The sequence below is a fragment of the Myotis daubentonii genome, chromosome 3, assembly GCF_963259705.1.
Source record: "Myotis daubentonii chromosome 3, mMyoDau2.1, whole genome shotgun sequence".
Classification (NCBI taxonomy): Eukaryota; Metazoa; Chordata; class Mammalia; order Chiroptera; family Vespertilionidae; genus Myotis; species Myotis daubentonii.
In genome coordinates, this window is record NC_081842.1 from 88,186,607 (window position 1) to 88,199,775 (window position 13,169).

Consider the following 13,169-nt stretch of genomic DNA (forward strand, 5'->3'; position numbering starts at 1 on the left):
GTCATAATTTTAAGATCAAGAACTTCTTAGAATATCAGGCAGGAGTTTTTCACAGTCAACAAAGTTTGTCTGACACAATTGCAATTTCTACTTGTCTATAGAAATTCATTTGATCGTTGTTGATTAAATCACCAGAGTAAGGTTCCCACTGAGTTTTTTAAAATCCACTTTCTAATGTTTGATTCTTGCACTTTTAATATTGCAATTTTAGAATAATATTTAAAGGGTAAGCCACAGAAACCCTGTTCTTTGATGATATTGTAAATATCTAAGTTCTCTAGAATCTGGTAAGGCAGACTTGACATTTTTTTCTCTGGTCCTTAAGCTCCTTTGTGATGAATTTTTTACATAAGACTTTTATACTATCAATACTTGAAGAGAGAGAGAGAGAGAGAGAGGAAGAGAGAGAGAGAGAGAGAGAGAGAGAGAGAGAGAGAGAGAGAGAGAGGCAAAAGACAATAGTGAAGGATGACTCAAAGATTTTTCATCCAGGCAACAGAAAAAAATGGAACATGCCATCAATTGGTAAGGGATGAGTTCAAGTGGATCTGGGAATTTTAAGTAGAGTTGGGAGGGTGGGAATCAAGTGTTCAGTTTTGCATGGGGTTAACTTTGAGATGTTCGTGAGATAAATTAAGCCAACCTGAAGTGACTGGACACAGTGCGGTAGGAAAAGGACAAGGAAACAAACATAAAATGCAGTGTTCGGGTAAATAACAATGCCATAAGGATATGTTACAAAAATCCTAGGACACGTTCCTCCTCGGGGGCCATTTATGGTTTTGTGCACATGCTAACCTCCTTTTTTCCCCAGGCTCATTTAAAGGCAAAGATATATGTTTTGCCTTTGAGAAATAAACCATTTTCTTTCCACATATATTTTTGTTGTTGTACCAGTGATATATATAGCTATTAAATATGGTTATAAATATTTAAACTATTAATGGTTGTGTTACACATTATAAATAGCTTTATGAGCTCACCAAGCACTGTAAGTGATATACTCTGGCTCCCCAAGGAACTGTGGGTAAAGTCACTGCCACGGTGGAGGACATAATGCGCATTCGCAATGACAAATGAGTGCTATATCAGTAACAGATACTACACTGAGTTTATTTTAGTCAGTAAAATTGGTGGCAAGGAGAGGATATTATGTAAACTGACCTCGTCTAACTGACAGTACACTAAGACTCAGAAAAAAGTTCAAATTCTTAAGGAGTTACCATTACACCAGAGTAACAAAATAGTGGGGGTTTTTTAGATCCTGCAATTAATGTAAAAGAATGTATCAGTGACGTTGGTTATTCAAGAACCTTACATACCACATTTAGAATTTTTCTACTCTTATCTATTTCTCCTTTTCTGCCTCATTTTTTATACTCTTCTTTCTTAGAGAGATTTCCCCTTCTTATCTTTAAGGTCACTGCTACAGGTTAAAATGAATGAGTCATTTAGGTAGGCAGCTATATAGTATAAGATGCAGAAGGGAAGACGGGCCAACTTGACAGAGGTCCCGTTTCCTGGCACCAGCTGTGTGGTCCTCTTGGGTTGGTTACTTTCTCTCCATGAGTCTTGATTGTGTTACAGATATCCGTAACTACCTCAGCTTTCTCATCTGTAACACAGAAATAAAACACAACCTAACAGCTCTTGTGAAATTAAGTGAATAAATGTGGAGTTACTGACTAAAAGATACTATTTTGATAGAATTAATATAATAAAGTATAATAATAATTGTCATTTTCTAACTGAGATAAACATCTGTAAGGGATCTTAGGTTGGTTATATTTTTGGCCCTTAATTATTGAGCTCCTGACTTTAAATCAGGCTCCTCGCTGGTTAGTTATCGTACGTTACCTCTAATTTTTAGAGCAACTCTGAAAAGCAGCATCATTTATTCATTTTGTACGAACAGAAATAGAGAAGTGATGTGCTCAAAGCTACCCATATCAAAAGTGACAAAGACAGACCTTGGCCCAGGCCTAGCCTGCCTAATCCCAAAACTTGTGCCCACTTCCTCACCCATAAAGACAGGAGCGGTCCGCAGGGTGAGGTCCCTAGACTGAGCAGCCCTGGGCTCTGCAGTCCTCTGCCCCAGGCAAGTCCCAGGAATGCAGTGTTCTCATCTACAGGATTACACTACATGATTTTTAGGAATCCAGGAAAATAATTTCCCGGAATGAGTGAAGATTCTGGGATCTGTATGTTTTTTAAAGTGTGGTTTGTTTTTGCAAACTCAATTACCTAATTAAATCCCTTTGGTGTTCTCAGATTATTCTCACGCAAGTACTGACGTCGACACAGAAAAGGAATTTCCTTAGGTCTACAAAGGCAAGAGAAAGCTGTCTAGAGTACATAAACTGTGTTTGCTCTTTCATTCTGTTCATTACTTGCTTTAAACCTTCCCCTCATAGAGTAAAATTATGTGCTTCAACAAAGAACACAATATATTTTCATGTAGTTACATTGTTTCAGGTATTTTTAAGAATAGTTTATTAACTATCCTATCTAATAAAAGAGAAACATGGTAATTGGCGTACGACCGATACCCTTTTCATTGGCTAATCAGGGAGATATGCAAATTAACTGTCAGCCAAGATGGCGGCTGGCAGCCAGGCAGCTTGAAACTAACATGAGGCTTGGTTGCCTCAGTGACGGAGGAAACCAACGTTCCCCGCCTGCAGCTGCCTCTGAACTGGCAGTTTAAGAAACATTGTAACAAATACGCCCAACTTCAGCCAGCAGATTGGCAACATTGTAAGCAAAGGCCAGAAACCTACTTTCAGCTGGAGGCCTAAGAGCTGGAGCCAAGCCTCAAGCTAAAGCTGGCCCAGAATAAAAAAAAAAAAAAGGAAAAAAGGAGCGGTTGGGAGCTTCAGTCACCCCCAGCCTGAAAACAGCCCTCAGCCCCTCACCCAGGCTGGCCAGGCACCCCAGTGGGGACCCCCACCCTGATCCAGGACACCCTTCAGGGCAAACCAGCCGGCCCCACCCGTGCACCAGGCCTCTACCCTATATAGTAAAAGGGTAATATGCCTCCCAGCACCGGGATCAGCGTGACAGGGGGCAGCACCCAAACCCCCTGATCGCCCTGCGGCTCTGTGTGTGACAGGGGGCGGGGCCACAACCTCCCTATCCACCCTGCTCTGTGCCTGATAGGGGGGAGCTCCCCCCCCCCACGGGCCCTGCTCTGTGTGTGACGGGTAGAGCCATAACCTCCCCATCAGCCCTGCCCTGAGTGTGAGAGTGGCGGCGCCCCAACCCCCTGATCCGCCCTGCTCTGTGGGTGATAGAGGGCAGCACCCCAACCCCCTGATGGGCCCTGCTCTGTGCGTGACAGGGGGTTGCTCCACAACCTCCCCATCGACCCTGCCTTGAGTGTGACAGGGGACGGCACCCCAACTCCCCAGTCGGCCCTGCTCTGAGCCCGACCAGGGGCTGCACCTAGGGATTGGGCCTGCCCTCTGCCACCCGGGAGCAGGCCTAAGCCAGCAGGTCATTATCTCCCGAGGGGTCCCAGACTGCGAGAGGGCACAGGCCAGGCTGAGGGACCTCCCCCCCCCCCGAGTGCACAAATTTTTGTGCACCGGGCCTCTAGTTTTTAATAATAAGGACTTGTCTTTGAGATATCATTTGCTCATTACTATATTAAATATAGATAAATAAACTTGATTTAATTCTTCATTTCTGCACAAAGAACATGAATGTCCTCTGGGATTTAAAGAAATGAAAATGAATTTATGTTTCCTACTTTCTTGTTTTGTTCATTTGAACTTAGAGTCAATATATCTGGACTGCATCTTTCAGATAGAAAAGTTATCTTATATTACCTAAGAGCCATAGTACAAAATTCTTGCCATTTATTTTTTATTAATGCAAAGCCATTTATTAAGTTTTATGGGGATAGAAAGATAAATTAATTGTAGCTCTTACTCTCAGTCTTGAAAAGAGATCAATAATAGTTTTGGCAATGAAATACTGTATTCAGAATTGAGGATGGGAGGAGATTCCAGTATAGATTATTTTATGAGTGTTTTTAATACATAAAATTTAAATGGAAAGTTGAGCCTTGGCTGGTGTGACTCAGTGGTTGAGCATCGACCCATGCACCAAGAGGTCATGGTCCAATCTCTAGTCAGGGCACATGCCCAAGTTGTGGGCTTAATCCCCAATAGAGGGCATGCAGGAGGCAGCCGAAAAAATGTTGTGGTTTTTTTCCTCTCTGTCTCTCCCCGTGTCCTTTCCTCTCTCTAAAATCACTAAAAACCTATTTAAAATAAATAAAATGGATAGTTGGGATAAGAAATTTTCTTTTTGATTAATAATGAAAATAATGGATACAAATTAAAACACTAAATAAATGAATCAATAGATGGTCCTTGATGCATCTTTGTAATTTATGAAACTTCTGCCAATTTTTTATATAGTTCTAATTTCATAAAAACTTTCACATTAACTAAATTAGTATACTGCATTTGAAGTAACACATGAGATTCTGTACAATAAAATAATATGTTGATTGATTGTGAAACTTAATAATGCTTAACACTTATTTAGTACTTTATATCCTCAAAGCACTTTACAAACATTAACTAATTAATCATCATGTCACTGATGTCAGAAAGGTGGTAGAATTCCCATTTCTAAAATGAAGGAATTAAATAAAGTGGTTTGTGGCAATGAAAGACTTTAGAAAGTCTAAATATCAATACCTCAGGAAACCTTCAACTAAATGACTAGAGCAGTGAATTGGCTATGTATATATGATTTTTTTAAAAGCAGTGTAAGTTAATATCATGTTACAATCCTAGCCACGTTTTAACTATGGTGCTTAAAAGAATATATGGTCATTGCCAACCCATATTTCCTTACAAGCATTTGCTGTTCCTAAAGAACTATTATGTAGCTAATCTACTCACTATTTTACACTTTTAAAATATAATTTCTTATCATTAAAAACTCCTAGTGAATTTTTAAAAAGTTGGTCAGGAATTTTTCATTATTCATCATTAATCATGTTTGACAGAAAACATAAACTACTGGAAATACTCAAAAATCATCAAAAAACCCACAATATTAAACAAAATGTCTGTTATCCCAAGTCAGATGAATTCTCCATAAAATATTGATTTTAGAAAATATCATCAATAAAACTGTACAGATTCTTAAAAAATGTAAATGTCGCTTCTTTCATTTGGTGTCCCCACACTGGCCTCTTTCTCTCTACATGAATAAAAATTGTTTTATTCTCATTCCAATTCATCCCTGAACTCTTTCCTGGGTGAGTCAAAGTCTTGATGCCTGATAAGTGAAAGGTCGGGGATTTGCTGGGGCAGGGCCAGGCCCCCAGGGTGGAAGATGTCTGGTAACAATCTTATTACAGAATTTACCACTTTTCAAAGGCCCATCCTGGTTTTATTTTAATTTCTCGCTTCCTGCAGTAATATTTTAATTGAATTTTAGGGGTATGTCAATATGATGATGTGGTGCCAGGTTGCCATAGAGCAAATATACCCCAGAGGACTAACTCTAAAAGCAGAGAATGTTGATGTATTTTTGCTTCTGTGAACCTCATGATTATATGTAGTCCTGAACTGTGCAAAAGTGAGCTCCAAAGCTAAAAGTTCTATAAAAGCACTTTTTAAAAAAATGGTTCATTTATTTAAGTCACAGTAAAATTTTCTGTTCCTTTGGTTTTTCAAGTACCAAATACCTTTGTAAATATCAAAAAATCTAGCCTACTTAATTGATTTTTCAAACTCCAATATTTGTTTTAAATATAAGCATTTTAAACATGTATACGTATGCACACTACATGAATAAAGGAGAGGGAGAGAGAAGATAAATTCATTGGAGCATAACACATCTAAAATTTTTTAGCTTCTTCTTACTTTGCTTTCCTATTTCTTAAAGTATCAAATTGAGTTTTGAGATTTGAATTTTTTAAGAAAGAAAGGTAATTAATGCATGCTCTAAGTTCTATTCAATAGCTATTTTTTATTATTATTATGAAAATTTCTGGGAAAAAATTATAAATGTATTGAGATGTACAGGTTTCATAACTACAGAGAAATATATCAAAAGATATTTTGAAGAAGAACAATACCAAGGGGATGAAGCAGTTTTTTGGTGTTTTATTGTGTGTATTTTTTTCCATAAAATGTCAGGAGGTGGTATTTGTGTTAATGAGAAACATTATCTTACTAAAGAATCCTGGTATCCTCATTTCCATTTATATAGGAAATTGATTAATACTTAACTAATTGGCACATGCAAATGGGGATTAACTGAATTCACTTTTCTTCACAACTCAATGACTGTAATTTAGATCTTACTTAGATCTAAATCTTTTATTATTTTTGAAGGTAATCATCTTTCTGTTGTTAGAAATAAAATATCAAAGCACCATGCTAATTATAGTTTATTTGTGTGTCGCAAATTAGCTAATTAACATTACTGAAAAGTGAATATACAGTGAGAAAAGTTTAAACTCCTGAATTGGAGTCAAGCCTTTTACACAACACAGTGATGATATATATGCTACTGAATGCCATTGGGTCACATACTTTGGAACTAATAACCATAGTTAAGTTAAATATTCAGTTTAACTTCAAAAGAACAGCTTATTCTGATATTTCAATGCACTCACATCTGTGAACTTTTTGCAATTAGTTCTCCTAGTTAGATAAGATGTGAGGAGGTGGGAGAACAGAAAGGTGTGCATGGCTAGAAAAGCAATTTTTAAAATAAAATCTCAAAAGTTTTATAACATGCATGATTTGCTTGGGGAAACAGTATATTCATGGTTTTGGATTAGCTGACTAGTATATTTAAAAACCTATGATTCTCACAATAATAATTGTTTAGGTTTAGGGCAAAAACCTTGTTTAGCAGCTTATTTAAAGAAAGATAGCTAGAAGTTTATAAAAGGTGTACACCCAATTCACTCAGATGCTATTTTAATCTATAGTGGGATAGTCATGTAGAATCAGAGGCATGTTTGGGGGAGCAATGCTTAATTGGTGGTATTTATCAAAAGTATTGAAAATAGGACACGTCATTGGCTGTTTGCATAGCAAATATTTATTAAGTAGCTACTATGTCTCAGAGACTATACTACAATCTCACTTACATAAAAGTTATAAAGACTAGCCAAACTCTTACCTCAAAAAGACATACAGGTATGGGAGACAGAAGAAATACATAAACAGAAAAAAAAAATAAGTTAAACACTGTGATAAATGCTTGGAATGGAAAAACTGAGTGTTGGTATAGCACTAAAGTTAAAAGCTTAATGAATAGGAAGATTTGATTACACAAGAAATATGTCATTTCAGGCAGATATTCCAAGATGCAGAAGAGATTAATGCAGGGGTCCTCAAACTATGGCCCACCGAAAACATTTATCTGGCCCACCCGGTGTTTTTGCCGCCGCTGCCTGATGCTTAGCAGCCGAGTAGTCCCGGGCCCGCAGTGCACATGTGTGGAATGTGTGCCACACTCTCCGACTCCCCTCCTCCTCTCAGTCTCGGATGTGATTGGAGGAGTCACGAGCTTGCCTGTGCAGAGCCTGCTGCTGCCTGAGGACCGAGGTAAGAACAAGTTAGGATTTATTTTTTTTTGAAGTTAGGAGGTCTATTTTTTTTTTATTTTGCAGTTAGTAGGGCCTTTTTTTTTTTAAGTTAGGAGAGCCTTTTTTTTTTTTTTTTTGAAGTTTTGTTTTTTTACTTCAAATAAGATATGTGCAGTGTGCATAGGAATTTGTTCATAGTTTTTTTTTTTAAACTATAGTCCGGCCCTCCAACGGTCTGAGGGACAGTGAACTGGCCCCCTGTTTAAAAAGTTTGAGGATCCCTGGATTAATGTGACTAAGGAGCTGAGTTTCTGTTTGTTTTTCTCTTCTTAGTCTGTCTTTGGCCACTCTAATTTCCAGGGCCCAAGCTGGAGAACCTAAGGCAGGTAGAAAAGATTTTTTTCTTCCCTACACTACCTTATTTTGTTTGCTCAGAAATTACAGTGAGGTAGAGCAAGAAATGAGGGCAGGGCTAAGGAGAGATGGGGGACATTGGTGTAGACACATACAGGAAGCATTTGGAAAGGGAAAGGTGGGGAATATAGGCAGAGGACATATTGTCAGCCACAAAATAGTACCAGAATGTTGCCGGCAATTGGACCTTGGTTCAGCAACGTCAGTACTTGAGTTCTAGCTAAGAACAATGTCATAGCCAAGGTTCAAATACAAGCAAAAGTTTATTTAGAAAGTCACAGAGGTAGAAAAAGCGAGTCATGGAAGAAGTGAGTCAGCTGGACTGTGTGGAAACAAGTTAAAGAGGCAAAAGAAAGAAAGACAAAGGTATGTGCATAGAGGAAGAAAGGGGTAGGAAAGATGAGGGCACACTTGAGAGAGAATACTGGGTCCTCTGTCCTGAGGGTTTTTATCCTCTCTCTAAAGGTGGGGATTTTAGGGGTGTCCCAAGGGAGGATCTCAATGGAATATATATCAGCTTTCCAGGTGTGTCCTTTCAGGGTCATGGTCTATACCAGTGATGGCGAACCTTTTGAGCTCGGCGTGTCAGCATTTTGAAAAACCCTAACTTAACTCTGGTGCTGTGTCACATATAGAAATTTTTTGAGATTTGAAACCATAATAAAACAAAGACTTATATTTTTTATATTTATTTTATATATTTAAATGCCATTTAACAAAGAAAAATCAACCAAAAAAATGAGTTCGCGTGTCAGAGGTGTCATAGGTTCACCATCACTGGTCTATACTGATTGGCAGGTGCCAGGACAGGGAGTCATTAGTCATGGTAGCTGGTCCTGGTGTCAGCCATGGCTTTGCCCTGCCTGGACTTGCGGCTTTTCTGGACATGGAGCTTAAACACAACTGAAGCCTAGATATTAACTCTGATTTGATCAAAACTCTGTCTCTGTAGTCAACAGATGCAAAATTTTGTTCCGAAGATTATTTGATGCAGGCCAGAATCTCATTGTCCTGAGGGCTTAACACTTACAAGTGGCTGTGCAAGGGTTTGTATGGGAGTCTTATGAGGCTATTCTCTGGCCCCCTTGTTACTCCTCTAAAGGGGTCTAAAACTGCATGACTAGCTACGTGACACAGGAGGAAAGGCCACCCTGGGGGTGAGGTCCTTGTTTTCTCAGTTTTTCCTGCTGGTAGGCACCCAGGGCTCTCCTCCCTGGTGATATTCCACCCCTGGCCTGTTGTTTCTAAAGTGCTCCCATCTAACTGCCTACTACCATATGAAACTAGTTCAGGACTATCGCAGGCTCAGCATATTCCATCGGGGAGAACAATGTGACAAAGTCCTGATATTTGCCTCAGTATATCATAGACCAAGCTTTACATGAAGGTCTCAGACTTTGAAGAAGATTCAGTCCTATGAAATGCTAAAGGGTGTTTCAGTTTTTTTAGAGGAATATTGAGGTCTTAAATCATTAAGTTACTCCAACTTTGCATAATGTAGCCCTAATGTCTCATCCAAACTCTAAGAATCCCTGGAGCAGCTCTCTCATAGGCCAAATGTCCTGGTGAGTCAGACATGGCAGCACTCTACAGAAATTCCAGATAGGGCTCACCCTAAACAAACAAAAAAACCTTACACAAATTTGTTAGGAGGGTAGTTTGTTTTAAGGGGGTCATCATCTTCCACCGTCCTTTTCTCACTTTCATAATTCTCCTCCCTATTCATTAGCCAGCCAGCCACTTAGTGGCCTCCAATAAATAGTGTCTCACTATTTCCCATCATGCAACTGAATAATGCATAGAACTCCTAATTGCCCTTTTTCTTTCCCCTATAAGAAAAACAAATTCATCCACTGTCCATTCCTTCACAGATAATCTAATAAACTACTAATCTTTCCAGATAATCTAATAAATTAATCTATGTTCAAGCTTATAATAGTTTATTCTTATTTTTTAATATATTTTATTGATTTTTTACAGAGAAGAAGGGAGAGGGATAGAGAGTTAGAAACATCGATGAGCGAGAAACATCGATCAGCTGCCTCCTGCACGCCCCCTACTGGGGATGTGCCCACAACCAACGTACATGCCCTTGACCAGAATCAAACCTGGGACCCTTGAGTCTGCAGGCCGCCGCTCTATCCACTGAGCCAAACCGGTTAAGGCAAGCTTATAATAGTTTAAATCAGAGTGTTAATAGCAGCATGCTGGTGAAACCTGGCCTAACCAAAATGTTCAAAATGCTAGGAACAGCAGCTCCTTGTAGTAGAGAGAAATCCCTCTACACCCTTAAAATTAGACCAAACGGAGATTGCCTTGCCTTGCTCACAATGAACATGAGGCCTTGGTAGTTGGCTTCCCAAGTTATGAAATGCTTGTTCTAAGAAAGAAGGTTCACCTCAAATAAAGAGAAGGACTTTAAATCATCATGTGAATGCAGAGAGAGAAAAATTGTTACTAGAGAGGGAGCGAAATCTTTCGTCTTTGACCCAGTGTCCCACAGAGTAGAAAACATTTACTTTGAGATTCCATACACAGGTCAATGTACCACAAAGCCAAGAGTGGTTTTTAAAAACAATAACATTAACCATAAGCCACCCAAGAATCAGAGTCACTTTTCTATAGACCAATTTCTTCCCTCACATGCTCATTTCCAAGGCCACATGGGTTGAGGGAAAATCATACATCCTGCTAAAGTGGTTTTCAGTGTGTATGTATATGAATGTGTTTTAGTCCTAACATAGTTTCCTATCAGTAAGAATACAATTTTAAAAATAAATAAATAAAAAGGATGTCAAGCAAAAGAAAATTTTCTACCAGCTTCAAAATTTTAGAGAGAATACTTAAAGAGCAAGCTTTATTTTGGCTATCTGTTCTTTAAACCCCATTACCTACTAAAGGGTGTTTTATTTAAAAAGGAAATAACTTTATTATAAAATATTCTAATAGTGAAGAATAATTATGCACCCAACCTTTAATATTTGACTACTTTCTTGCCAATGCATAGTGTTCATTTCTTTCAAACTTTGACTCCAAGAGGGCTACCTTCGACCACTGTAAGTCATTCACTCCTGTTGTATTATACCAACATTGCAGCCTTATTTTCCAGTTGCTCTATTCATTACATCTCTCCCCAGGTAACGTCTCATTCAATTTTCTGCTTTTATTATAGATTTTAATATAGTAACATGAAAAAAATCTAATGAATGAATGAGCAAACATATGACTAAAAGGATGAATGAATAAATGAATCAAGCCATTAACTGCCATAAATTCAAATGAACAGTTGTTTAGATAAATATTATCCTCTGATTTAAGAATTAGCTAATATGGAAATAGAAACAAAACACTATAAGAAGTAGGTTACAGAGTCAGTTTTTACTAGTGTCATTAGTCAAATAACTCTCTCCCCTAGGTACATGTTAGATCATTTTCTGACCAGAAATAAACCATTTGGTATATTAAACTAGTCATTTACTAAGCAATACCCTGTATGTGTAAAAACTCATGTACTGTTGGACTCTTTCAGAATCAGAGATCAGCTGAGACTCTAGAGAGTAAAAGCTGCCCTTCAGACTATTGCAGTGAACAAGGTGTTGCTCTTCCAATTTTGCAGATTCATACGAGAAAAGGATATTATTAATATGTTGACAATATTATTAATGTCAAATGAACTTGTGAGGTTGGTATATTCAATGAAGCTTCCTTATTTATCCTCTGTTGAATAAAATGCTATTTTGAAGGTATATTTATAATATTAACAATGGTCTAATATTTTCAGTGACAGAAAATGCACCTGTTACACTCTACATTATTATTAATATGATCCTCTTCAGTGCATTATCTCATTTAATTCCCATGGTAAACCTCATATGAAGGTATTATAATTATCCCTAACTTATACATGAGGAATCTGATTCATAGGGAGGAAAAGTAACTCTCCCAAACTAATTGAACTTAGAGCTGAAATTTTACCCCAATTCTGTCCAGTTTCTGAGCTCAAGCTTTTAATCACTGCAGTATGTTCCTTTCATAACATATGACCACAAGAGTATAAGCTCCACAGGGAAGGATTTTTTTTTATCTGTTTGGTACATGAATATATCACAAGTGTTTATTTCAATGCCTATCTTGCATAGTGGGCACTAAATAAATATTTTTTGAATGAAAAAATAGTAAATAATGAAGATTATTTTACATCAACACTATGTCAAATCTTCTCAAAATTGTACTAGGGTAGGCCTAAGATATGTTTGTGTGTGTGTATGTGTGTGTATGTGTGTGTGTGTGTGTGTGATTAAGTAATCTATTAGGCACAAAACTAAAAATAATATGCAAATAGCTGCTAATTAAAGAATGAATTTAATATACTGAACCAGGAGAGTTATGTACATACTCAAGGTCTTCCCACAAAATTCTCTGCTTGCTCATATTTCTCAAAATAGTTTTGGTGAAATGTGCTATGCATAATATTCTTGCTATATTTTGATTTTTTCATAAAACCAAAGGCTGAAAGCAAAGATATCACACATAAAGTAAAAGGGCTATTAGGTACCAGCAGGCTAAATGACTTTCAATTTTGCAGATTATATTCAATTAATCTGCTATTGTTTGTGTAAACACACCTTATTCTTTCTTGACTCCAGAAAGTGTCTCATGCTGTTCTCCTGCTTGGAATACTCTGCTGTCTTCAGGTATCCAACTGAACTTCAAGGCTCAGCTAACTCAAACATCATTTCTATGAAGGTCTTTCTAAGAAAAAAATATTGAATTTAAAGCTTGGGAGCAATCTAAGAATGAAATAACCCATCTCAACCTGAATTTACGCATAAATTTCCCCTTTATTACTAACTGATATTGTAACCTAGGTCTATACATTTTGAGAGATAAAAAGTTCAAAGGTACTAATCTAGACAGTTAGACTCTAAAATCTTGGCATTTGTTTTTAAGCTAGATATATAGGTAGATAAATGATAGATATACAGGAGATAGGAGATAGATAGATGATAGATAGATAGATAGATAGATAGATAGATAGATAGATAGATAGATAGATGATAGATAGATTAGATATATAGAAAGATAAACACATATATATGCTTAAAGTCATTTAGAGTAACAGAGGTCCAAGTGCTCATCAGTAGATCAGTGGATAAAAAAGTAGAATACTATGCAGCTGTAG